The 13,217-nt window shown below is 33.5% G+C and overlaps 1 protein-coding gene across 1 annotated transcript in view; it reads left to right on the top strand.

Moving 5' to 3' along the window:
• The window catches only part of NKAIN3 (sodium/potassium transporting ATPase interacting 3), an 862,357-nt gene that overhangs the window by 485,045 nt on the left and 364,095 nt on the right, over window positions 1-13,217 (top strand). The window lies entirely within an intron of this gene.

Raw genomic sequence — 13,217 nt, 5'->3', positions numbered from 1 at the left:
GGCCAGAAGTCATGAATTTAACACTTTTTCAAATTGTTTTTCAAAAATTTTAATTATTCTATTTTTAATTTATGTAACAAAATAATTTTTATAACTATAATTTTAAAAGGTAATTGTGCTGAAACTGCAAATCTATCATATACAGCCATGTAAAGCATCCTTTTAAATATTTAATAAAGTTATCATGCACATTTATTTTTTTCTTTCCTCCCTTCTTCCTCCCCCCATCCTCCTCCCCCTAGAGATGGCTACCATTGGGCACAAATATGTGTCGGTGTATGTATTTGTGTGTGCAAGCCTTCTATACAAACTTCTATTTATTAATTCTTATCTGGATGCAGCATCTTTCCTTCATCTATCCTTTGCAGTTAATTTAGTTATATATAATGGTCAAAATGATCCAGTCATTCAAAGTTGTTCTTAAAACAATATTGTTGTTCCTGTAAACAACATTCTCTTGGTTCTGCTCCTTTATTATTATTCCCAAGAATTTTATCCATGATTTTCTAAAATCAACAAGTTCATCATTTCTTATAACACAGTGGAATTCCATCACAATCATATACTACAACTTATTTAGTCATTGCCCACTTGATGACTTCTAAAGTTTCTTCCAATTCCAATTCCAATTCCTATGACCTTATGTTCCATTGTGTAGAAGGGTGATTAAGCATGGAATTTAAAAGCATGTTGGATGTAATCTCCAATATGGTTAAGCCATTTATTGAAAACCAAGAGATGACTTGGGCTTTAATAGATGAAGGGAGAAAGGTAACTCAAAAGTCAATTTCCCTAGTCTGAGATAATGTGTAATATTTTGACAAATGTATCATGACTTAATACAATCACGATCCTCAACTGTGAATTTACTATTAACAATTAATAAAGAAGATGAAATTAACAAATCACTAAACTAGAAAAAGGCATTAATGCCAAGTAGATTTGCATCTAGATTCCTACCCATGTCAAATACATACTTACTGCCTCTTCTCCAATAAGTGTCTTCCAATCTGAAGCAATAAGTCAATCAGATGTTTTCTTTCAGCAGGTGTTTTTAAAAATTCATAATAGAGATTATAGTATTCAAAATTTAGCTAATACTTTCAAAATACTGCAAACATGAAAACTGCAATAGAATTGCAAACTATTATTATTGAATAGTTTAAAAAACAGTACATGCAGCAGAAGTTAGTAATTGGTCTCACATTGGTGTGAAAGCAATCTACTCTCAACAAATGATGAAGTATTATTCATAATATTGTCATTTTAGTACATGACAATCTAGAAGCACATGGCCCACCCTTCCTTCCACTTATCATCATCATTATTATTCTAGTTTTTTTTGCACTTTGCTATATATTTGCAGAGCTTTGTAAATTTCATTTTCAAAAAAAAATCTAGTTCTTATTACTTGTGCCAGCATCTCAGACATTTTATAAACTCAATTTGAAATTAGGACAATGATTGGAACTGACATTATCTGAAAGCAAAATTCCTTTTAACAAAGCTGACATATGTGTATGAAGAGGTTTGAGAGAAGTTTCTAGGCTCTTCCCTAATGGGTTGGTCACAGTAGCAACTACAAAAGATGCAGCAGTAACACTGCATTAGAAAAAGATTTTTCAGGACTTGGCCTGGGTCAAGGGGAACTGATTCACTCTGAAGTTTCTTCATATGTCAAATGCATATATTATTAACTTTGTGATAAAAATTATTTTTATCAAGTAAAATAAAAATTTGAAAAATTCTTATGAGAAATGCTAGTTGCTATAGAAATGCAATTTGTTATCATTTTTAAGATCTTGCAGTTTTCTTTGAAAAAAAATTGGCTTATGTGATACACCAATAGAATTTATAAAAATAGTCATTTACTCCTACTAGTTCATTATTATTCTTCCACTTGAAAATTAAGCTAGATATGCCAAATAAATGCAACAAGACTTCTAAATGCTTACATAAATTGATTTGTTATACATCTGCTCGTTATATCTACTTTCCCTAGATTTTGACATCCATAAAGATATGTCAAGTCTCACTGCCAAATGATCTTTCAACTTGAATATTTATCATCATTACCTACTATTTCTCATGCCATATGAAAACAGAATAGTACCATGTCAAAAAGTCATTTGCTGGTTCTCCAAATTGTTCAATGGATCTTATTGGTTACAAAGCCAGCAAGATTTATTAGTTTCACAAAAGAATAGAATTGTATACTTTTAGAGCTAATCCATCTCCCTTATATAGATAAGGAAGATAAAGAGACTGAGCTGAGATCAAAAAGCTAGTTAGTGACAGTATTAATAATTCTCTTGTGATTTTATAAAGCATGTGGAACCAAAATATATTTGGAGAATCAAAAAATTGGTCTCAAAAAAGTAATGTCACCTAGAAATCACTTAGAAAAACTAATTCAGTGCTAGAACTTACAGAGAAAATATTTCTCTATGCAACCAATAGTTCTTGAATCTGTTTTGACTTCTAAATTTTTCTGAGACATTCTCTTGTAGCTGTTGCTGAACTGGATTTGATTCTCAAGTGGATATTTTATGGTCTCTGCCTCTTGCCAGAGGGCAGAAAGAATAAGGAAGAATAAAAAAGTTCAATATTTTTATTATGAAACAGAATACCAAATGAGTGTCATTTCTTCAAGATGGGTATTCACTTTCACTTTGCTGTGTACTGAAACTCATTTGGTACTACAATATATCCAAAGAAATGCCCAGAGATATATTTCCCACCTTTTCCCCTCTTCTCTCCATTAGCCTCTTTCTAGATGTCATCCTAGATCACAGCATTGCTAAGAAGAACAAAGGCAATTCAGTTCAACCCTAGGTCAGTTTCAAATTGGAGTAACTCTGGGTAGCCCATAATTTAATATATCACCCAACATCTCCTCTCCAGGGAGGAGAAATTCAGCCTAGTGCCAAGGATCAGCTTCATTACTTTGGGTTGAATTTGTTCTATATTCCATTTAAGATATCCTTTGATCCAGACGCCTGAGTAGCAGAGATCTTCCACATGAACTCCAAGAGGTTTTCCCTAATCAATCCCATCATCAATACAGTCAGCAACCAGCACCAAACTGAACAAATAGAAAGAGAAACCTAAAAGAAATTCCATGCCAACTCACCCATATCATTCCCTGGAGACTTATTTAGTCACAGACCTGAAATTCTCCATGAACAGTAGCAACAAATATTCAGTTTCATTTTAAAATTCATTGATTTCTGAACATAAGTAAGTCACTGTGCTACCACCAAAAATACAACAATATACAAAATAGAAATGTACTCTTAAGGAGCTTTCAATAAAATGGAGGGGGAGGGAAAGGAACACATAGCAGTGAATAGAGTGCTAGACCTAGAGTCCAGGAAAACCTGATTTCAAATACAGCCTTGGATACTTCCCTCTACCTTGGCTTCTTCATCTGTAAAATAGGTGCAATAATAGTACCAAAATCACAGGTTGTTGTAAGAATCTAAAATTATAGTAATTGTTTTGCAAACCTCAAAGTACTATAAAAATAGCTAGCTATAGAAGAAGTAGAAGTAGAATAGTAGTGGTAGTGGTAGTGGTAATGGTGGTGATACTGATGGTGGTGGTATTGGTTGTAATGGTAGTAGTGGCAATGGTGATAGTAGTAATGATAGTGGTATTGGTAGTAGTGGTAGTAGTAGTAATAGTAGTGGCAGTGGTGGTGGTGGTGGTGGTGGTGGTACTGGTGTTGGTGTTGGTGCTGGTGTTATTGGCAGTTGATGACTTTGTTGCCAATGTCATCATCATAGTTATAATTGTAGTAACATGAGATGTAGATCACATGGTATAATGGATTGTGAGATCTGTATTTAGAGTCAGAAGACCTGTATCATAATCACACCTTTCCTATACACTGTCCATGGAAGCCTGTATACATCCTTACTGAGAGTTTCCTGCAGAGATTAAATCACAGGTTTGATGTGTGTGTGTGTGTGTATGTGCGTGTATGAGAGAGAGACAGAGGGACTGAGAAACAGAGCAAGACAAAGACAGAGACAGAGAGAAGAAAATGTCAGAGAAAAGTGTTATGAGAAATTTCAAATCAGTTTTAGCCAGTTGGGAGAGAACTATGGAAGGAAGACTATGTGGAGAAAATCTCAATTGAATTGAGCCTTGAAAGAAGAGAAAAATGGCCATAGATGGAATTGGTGAAGGGAAGTTCATTCTAGGCATGGAGGAGAAATAAAGAAAGACAATAGAGTAAGATGAGAAAGGGAGAGGGAAGAACAGTAGCATGAGAAAGTACTGGCTGGTAACTTAAATCCCTATTGGCAAGGACTTTGAATACCAGAATCAGGATCTTATACAGGCAGTGGAAAGCAAGATTATCCTGAAAATGTTTTAGGAAGATGATTTGGACAATGTTGAGAATGATATATTGAATTAGGGAATGCTTGGAATCAGTACGAACAGCTAGAACACTTTTACAGTGATGAAAAAGATGAGAGGCTAAAAAGAAGCGAGAAACAGAACTAGATTGAATGCAGTGGAACTGGAGAAAAGGGGAACTATGAAAGTTATTGTAGAGGCAAAAATGACAAGACTAGGTAATTAGGTGGTGGTTTGGGGTTGGGAGAAGGAAAGGTGAGAAATAAGTCAAGGTTACACTCTTCAATATTATTCATCAAACATTTTATTGTTTCTAGTATGTATTAGGCACTGTGCTAGATATTGTAGATACCTAAACAAAAAGAAAAAGTCTTTATTTAACCTTGAGGATCTTCCATTCTATTTGGGGATGTGTCCATGTGTACAGATAAATCATCAAAAATACATAAATTAATTTTTAATTGTTAAATGTTAAATGTTAAAAAATGTGCAGTATCAGAAAGAGTCTAAACTTTAGCTCATCTTCTAAAGTTAGAAGGGTGGTGGTACCTTTAATAGAAATATCAACTTTAAGGGAATAAAATAGTAGACTTGAAGAATACAATGTCATAGAAATCAAAGGAAAATAGGTTCAAGAAGGAAGGAGCATCCCCCTTTTCAAATGTCACAAATCAATAAAAGATAATTAGTACAGAGGAGATCATAATTTTTGTTATTAAAAAGTTCTAAGTGTAATTTCAATAGAGTAGTGTGGACAAACACCAAATTACATGGACTGGAGGAAGGAGGAAGATATGATCAATATAATCATTGAGCATAGTTTGGGGGATGATGCTAGAGTTAAGTGAGTGTTTTATGATGTTTTTATTTTAAGGAAAATGGAAACCTAAATATGTTTCTAAGATAAGGGAAAGCAAACAATAAAAATGGATAGATTGGTAATGTTTATATGAAAGGTGGTTGTTGTTGTTGGAGTAAGGGCATGAAAGAAAAGAGAGGATGCCATCAAAAATATTTAGAGAGGACTTAGCTTTAGAATTGGGAGCTATTCTTTCTCTGAAACTAGAAGGTTCCCACTAATATGTCTTGAATTATAGAAATTTGAAAACTTGGGTCTCTTAGAAACAGTTGGGGGAAGGTGACTCCACATTACTTTATAAATGATTTGAATGTTGCCATAACAAAGTAACAAGATTTGTGGCTCAAGTTCTATCTACTTATACAAATCACTTCACCTCTTTCAGAATCACTTTCTTCATCATTAATATGAGGGATTGAACTAGAAGGTCTAAGAAGTCCTATTGAAATTATTTCATACCTCCTTAAGAAGCTGATAGATAGATAGATAGATAGATAGATAGATAGATAGATAGATAGATATAGATATTCAAAAGAGAGAGAGGAACAGGCAGTTTTTAAAGAAAGAAATCCAAGTTAACAACAAACACATAAAACGTAAGTCAATGACTAGAGAAATGGAAATTAAATCATTAAAGGGAGTTGGCAGTGGGGGATAGGGAACTACGGTTGGATGACAACAATCATGGGTTCAGTCACAGGAACACGGAGAGTATGAGCAGCTGAGAGTATTCTAACCATTAGGAATGAATTCAGGAAAAATATCTCTAGTTGGCAGAAATCTATTGAGGAAGGCAAATGATTAAATGTTCAATGTTCTTCTCATGATTCAGTTTCATGGTCAAAAGTGATGTCAAATAAAATTCCATCAGAACAGACAGGGGCAGAGAAAATGGGAGTTTTGATTAAAGGATTCTGTCTAGGATATAGGAGGTAGGCAGAAACCAAAGATGAGAAAGGTCTGGAGAAGTTTTCTGAAACACTGGAGAAGGTGACATAAAGGCAGAGCCTAGGAGGTGTTTGTCCAACTCTCTAGTCACACACAGAGCTCATAGTCTTTTCCTCTCTATGAAATTCAATTCTTTATCTAAAAAATGAAAGGTTGAACTAGATGATTTCTAAGGTAACTTCCTGTTCTAAATCTAAATGATTTCTTCTGAAAATACATATTTCATAATACAAGGTATCATTCTAATATTTCATCTCTTATGTGAGTTTTCTCATTTTCTTCAAAAATAAATATTAGCCATGCATTTATTGACAAAGAGAAAATTGAGTTTTTACCCTCTCTTTGAAAATTTCAGCTTAAATATTATTGTGATTCACCATAGTTCTTAAATTTGGTCACTTTTCACAGTCAATTGTTTGTAATTGCTCTTCAAGACTCTGGTTCTAGGAGCAGTAGTCCCTATTTGTATATAAATTCTAGTGTGCAAGTGAGATACCAAATTCATAAATGTTTCCATGTTAAATGCTCAGTCCCAGAAAGCTAATTAGAACCACTAAACAAAACTAGGACAGGAAGGTGATACATGGATAGAGGGTTAGGTCTGGAATCAGGAAGATTAATTTTTCTGAGTTCAAATCTGTTCTCAGACACTATCTCTATGACCCTGGGCAAGTTACTCAACCCTGTTTGCCTTAGTTTTCTCATGTCTAAAGTGATCTGGGGAAGAAAAAGGTCATGCCCTCCAGTATCTTTGCCAAGGATACGCCAAATGGGACCAAGAAGATTCAGGTACCATTGAAAAGTAACAGACTGAAGAAAAATAAACCAGACAGGAAAGCTTTTCCTTAAATTACATTCTTTGATCATTTTGCTTTTGGATCATTGTGGGTCCATCTTCCAATCATGAATGTAAGAAAGTAAAATTACTTAATGAGCACAAGGCACAAAAAAAATTAATGAGGCCACAGTGAAGATACCTTTAGGTCTTTGGTCTTTTCTATTCCATGGGACAGCTAATTGAAAGCAATTGTTGACTAAGATAGATGAAGGTTAAGTGCTAGAGTAAATGACATTGTGTCTAAGGAAACTGAAATGCCTCACAGTGTTGTTTCAAATTAGAGTTAACAGGTTACGTTATGAATTGCCAGCATTACAAATTTGTGGCTACTTTGAATACCAACATAGCTAATACTCCATAGTATGAAATTGTTTATCAAGGGAAATAGAGAATTATAAATGCTTAACTGAGCAAATACATACTGTTTCTGAGGAGAAGAAAGATAATAATAGAAATGGCAACAGTAAAATAATAGCTACTAATAATAGTAACAATTCCCCTCCAGCTAAAACCCATTGTCCATGCAATAGGGAAAGATATTGTAATGCAAAGCAAACAAATGCCATTCAGAGTGATCTCCAGAATGAACTTTTGTGCCCTGATATCTCTATCTACCATAACTGATGAAGACCTGGGGAAAAAACTTGTCATGCTGGATAATCCAATGCTTAGCATAGGACCTGGAATATAGTATAATGAATCTATTAAATAGACAGAGTGGCAGAGGATTGCATAAAATTAATTTTATTCAAAAATGGATTGATGGTTAGCTTGTCATGGATGCCAGCAAGAAATTTGTTTCCATATTCTGATTTCATCTGAGAGCAAGACACATCAGAAAAAAATCAGAAAAAAACAATTCTCCCATCTTTTGGAAATGTCTTCATGGCAACACAATAAAGAAAAACAAAAAAAAATCCTCACATGCCAGGAGTCCACGTGAAAAGGACTGAAGTTGTGAATATGTTCATTTTGTACAATCCTATATGTCATAACATATTTATAAAGAAATCTGACCAGTTATAGTCAAAGCCTTCATTGTGTTTTTGATCAGTGAAACTCTCATGCTCAAACAAGGAAAAGGAAATCATACAATAAAAAGGGGGAAAAAAACTTCAATCCTAAACCTAAATTAGACGAAAGAGATAAAATTAAAATCATTAAAATTATAATAGGAAAAACTTAACATCCTGAGATCTTTAAAGATTTTTACCTAATACATATTGTTTAAAATAAACTTCTAAATGAAACACATAACAAAAGTCTCAAATAACTTTGAAAAAGAGATGGATACACTCATATTGAAATTCTGAAATACCCTTGTTAAGATTGATGCCAAAAAATCCAACTAGCAGAACAATCATAACAAAACAGTCATTTATGAAAGCTGGGCTTTGCTCTTTTATATTTCCCCATAGTACTTGACAGAAAGTCTAAAAACATTTCAGGATATGTACATAGCTTAATGGTGCTGCTATAGTAAGAAAGGTGAACTGTCAACAATACTGCTGAGAGCATGTGTCAACCTCTACTCTGGGGGGAGCAAATTGATGGAGCTATTGAAGTCCTATGGAAAGGCACAAGAAGGTTATATTGACATCTAACTTTTGCATATAGTAGAAAACTTGAATACCATTTTGCACATATAGACACACACACATAGACATTTCAGAAAGAAATCTAGAAAATAAAAGTATATTTAGAAAATATAGACTTCCTCAATCAGAAACTGAATACAAAATATAAAATTTAGGATCATGCAAGGAATGAAAGTAACACAAAGAAATAATAAAAATATGTAGTTTAATTAAATCAGAAATTTTACTACAGAATAATCATGATCATTATAAACATTTATGCTATGCATTAAGGTTCTCAGAGCACTTTACAAATATTATTTTATCCTTACAACAACCTTAAGAGTTATGTGCTTTTATAATCCTCATTTTATAAATGAGGAAACTGAGGCAGGGAAAAGTTAAATTATTTTCCTAGAATCAGATGTGTCTGAGACCAGATTTAAGCTGAAATCATCCTGACTTTAGCTACAGCACTCTATTTGCTGTTTCACCCAGGACAAGTTAGAACCACTAAAGGAGAAAAGATAAAAATTCTGATTTTCTTTGAGATTTCAGAAAACTGAGCACAACAAAAATACAACTGATAGACAGAAATATTGTACTCAGAGAATATAATGAATGACAGAGGAAATATGTTAAGAGAGTTTACTGCAACTCTAACTCCCCTGCAAAACTGGAAAGTTTCAGATCCCGAAGAGAACCATAATAGTTGGCTAAAAGATTTCTTAGTATGTATGAATTGCTGGCAAAGTACCTTAGCATGTTCCTACCAGCTGAAAGACTCTTCCCATATATTTTTAACAGAAGGCAATATATATATATATATATACACATATATATATATGTATATATATATATAAAATTAAAGAATAAGCATCTCACATCCCTCTAAATATAAGCTAATTATGCATTTATACATTTTAAATAAAACATTCATATCACAAGAAATAAAAAATGTCCCCTCTCCCCAAAAATAAGAGCAACTTATATTATGTATAAAGTACTCTTAGAAAATGTGTACCATGTTAACAGGTCTTCATAGATGAACAACTCAATGTTAAAAATGAGGAAGAAGGTGATAAATGTTCTTGAAACACATATCACACAGATCTGAAATGTACAGAAACACTGCAAATAAACAGGCATCACAATATTAATCAACAGCAAAGTTTGTTTAGAGGAATATGGAACAGGATCTGTTTAATGGAACCTAAAGTGATTTTCCTCCAGATGGTGCCTATGAGATGCCTAAGATTCAAAAGTGGAATCAAAAGTTCTGCCATGGATGACATCTGGATGGACTCAGTGGACAAACACTAAACAATGACTGAGTCAAACATACTGATTTTTGGAAATAGAGAAGTTTATGATGGTGTTTCAATAACAGAGACTACAAAAACATCATAGTATTAGAAATACAAAAAACTTATACTTAAGGAACCTTGGATTCAGTCATTAGTGTAGATAATGCAAGGAAGAAATGGAGATCATGAATTTAATGTCTGCAGATTGTTAAAGTATAGCATCTACTGAATGTCTAATAATTCAATTTTTCATAATTTAGTAACTAGAATTATATATTTTATAAGCTTGCTATTTTTTGTGAACTGACAGATGGCAAATCCCCATACTACAAATAAAGATCTCAAAATATTTTGGAAAAGTAGTCAACTAATAAACTATTGGAATAGAACATTATTACAGTGGAATCTATTGCCCATAAGCATCTGACTATAACAGTTTTCATAAAAAAACTTAAGAACAATGTTTTAAATAGTTGATACCCTCCCCTCATAGCAACTCATAATCTCTAAATTAAGTATGAAATGTTTTTATACTGTAGAACTTTGGGAAGATCCAAATCATGTGGGAATGAGATGAGGTACATAGCATCTCTTTGATCCTGTATGCTACTGAAATTTTACCAAGGATGCTTTCAGTGAACCTACAAAATATAAATTTCAGCTATAGAAAGTCATTTTGTCATCCTCTGTGATAGTCAAAAGAATATGGAAAATAAAGGAATAATGGCATGAAGAAACTTGTCCTGGGATTGTTTCTAATCATGGAATTGAACAAATGAACAAACATTAATTGAACAAAATGAATAAAGCAAGACAGTTCTAACCACTATAATCACTTATGTTCACCTGACATGTCATAGTTGGAAATTTCTTTTAAATAATTCTTTCTCATGAGAGTGTAATTGTAATCCTATATTCAATCAGTAAATCAATCAATAAACATTTTAAGCACCTACTCTGTGCTAAACACTATGCTAAGCTCCGAGGATAAAAAGGGGGGGGGGGGACCAACAGTTCTTCGCTTTAGAGGACTTACAATGTAATGAGGGAGACGACATGCAAATAAATAGATGCAAAATAAACAAAATCTATAAAATAATTAGAAGATAGCTAACAGATGGAATTAAGAAGGATTGGGGAAGGCGTCATATAGAAAGAAGATTTTAGCTGGGTCTTAAAGAAAACCAGGAGAGTCAGTAGTCAGAGCAGAGGAGACTGAGGATTCAAAGTATGGGGGACAACCAGGGAAAATGTCCAGAGATGAGAGATAGAATGTCTTCCTCATGAAGTTACCAAGAGACTAGCATCATTGGATTATATGTAGGGGAGTAAGGTTTGAGAAGGCTGGAAAGGTAGAAGGATATAAAGGACTGAATGCCTTACAGAGGATTTTGTATTTGTTCCTGGAGGCAATAGGAAGGCATTGGAATTTATTAAGTAGGGGCAAAAGATAAGGTGATTAGATCTGTGTTTTAAGAAAATGACTTTAGTTGCTGAATCGAGAATGGATTGTTTTGGGGAGAAACTTGAAACTTGCCCATATACCAAGAAACATTTGCAATAATCCAGATATTAGATGATGAGAGTCCTCATTAGAGTAGTGACAGTATCAGAGGACAGAAGGGAACATATTTGAGAGATGCTACTAAAGTGGTATTGATAGACTTTGGCAACAACTTTGATATGGAGGAGAGAAAGATAGTGGGGATTCAGGATAATTCCTAGGTTGAGAGCTTGAGGGATTGGAAGGATGGCATTGCCTTTTGTTGTTCATCTCTTGTACTCAAAGAGAACCAATAGAAACATGATGTTGGGAATCAAAGTACAGTATATTTATCTATGACTGATTAGTTCAATAAGAGCTTGGAAGACTTTTCCACAAGTAGTCTCCTTGAACATCTGGATTGGGGATTTGTGGATTTGTGCACCTCATGCTTCTTTTGTGCTATTGTGATTCTGCTTTGCTCATGAAGTATGTGCATATATACATATATATATAGAGAGAGATACATAGAACATTCATGTATTGCATTTACATATTTATATATGCATATAAACATACATGTATATACATAGAGATGAATTACATTTACATGTCTATATCATATTTATATGATAAATTAGAGATAAATTCAGAAGGAAGTCAGGGCTAGACAGTAGAATTTTAGCTGCAACTTCAAAGAAGTCAGGGAAACTGGAAGGTGAAAGTGATGCAGGAGAGAATTTGAGAAATGGGCCTTGGGTCATTGTCATCCTTCTTTATCAAAGAGAACCAAAATGTCATCATTATATTGGAGTCAAGGTACATTATGCCCCACTGTGGCTGACCACAGACCAATATGAGCTGGGCACAATAATTCATTTAGGAATGGGGAAAATAGTAAAAATACATGGATTTTCAAACAGATAAAAGCTATAAAATGTTTCAGGAAAGGAAGATACATTTTGGACTATTAAGATAACAAAAGGATTTCTAGAAGAGGTGGTATTTAAATTGAATTTTAAAATCATAAAATTTCAATAGAAAATATTCCCTGGATCAAGTATATGGCTCAAGTGATGACTAAGAGGGGACAGAAAGCAAGTAATATAGTATGGTCAGCAATGGGAGTATTTAATGCAGAATATATAAGATGATATTGGAGAATTTGTATATTATAGCCTTGATCTCTGCATAAAGTAGGGTTAGGCACTGGTGCTCTGATTCAATTATTATAAGGAACTCTCAGTGAATAATGTCTACCAATGAATATCAGTGAAGAGAGGCATAGGAGAATGAAATGCTTATTGTAACTAAGCAGACAAGTATAAGGTGGCACTTGGATCCAGTTTTTTCTGACTTCAAGACCAGCATGAATGTAATTTTAAAACAGCATAAAAGATAAGGTCCCATACTTGAAAATATACACTTAACACATGAGTTTCATTTAATGGTAAGGTTAATGAAAATAAAATAAAAATAATAAGAGCATTTATAAAATACTTTAAATTTTCAAATCATTTTACAAATATTATTTAACCTCATAGCAAGGAGTTTTTTCAGTGTTGCTGCAGAAAGTGTTATTATTTCCTCCCATTTTACAGTTGAGGAAACAGAAACAAACAGAGGTAAAGTGACTTGTCTAGGGTCTCATAGCTGATAAATGTCTGTGGTAGAAATTGAACTCAGGTCTTTCTAACTCCAGATCTAGAACTTCATTCACTGATTAGTTATGGCAGCTTCAGCAGCAACATTGAAAAGTACTATTCTTCTTATTCAGCTATTCAATCATGTCTGACTCTTTGTGACCCTATGGACCATAACATACCAGCTCCTTCTA

This window comes from Macrotis lagotis, chromosome X (genome assembly GCF_037893015.1).
Source record: "Macrotis lagotis isolate mMagLag1 chromosome X, bilby.v1.9.chrom.fasta, whole genome shotgun sequence".
Classification (NCBI taxonomy): Eukaryota; Metazoa; Chordata; class Mammalia; order Peramelemorphia; family Peramelidae; genus Macrotis; species Macrotis lagotis.
Note: the sequence above shows the minus strand (reverse complement) of the source record. Positions and strands in the feature narration are given on the sequence as shown.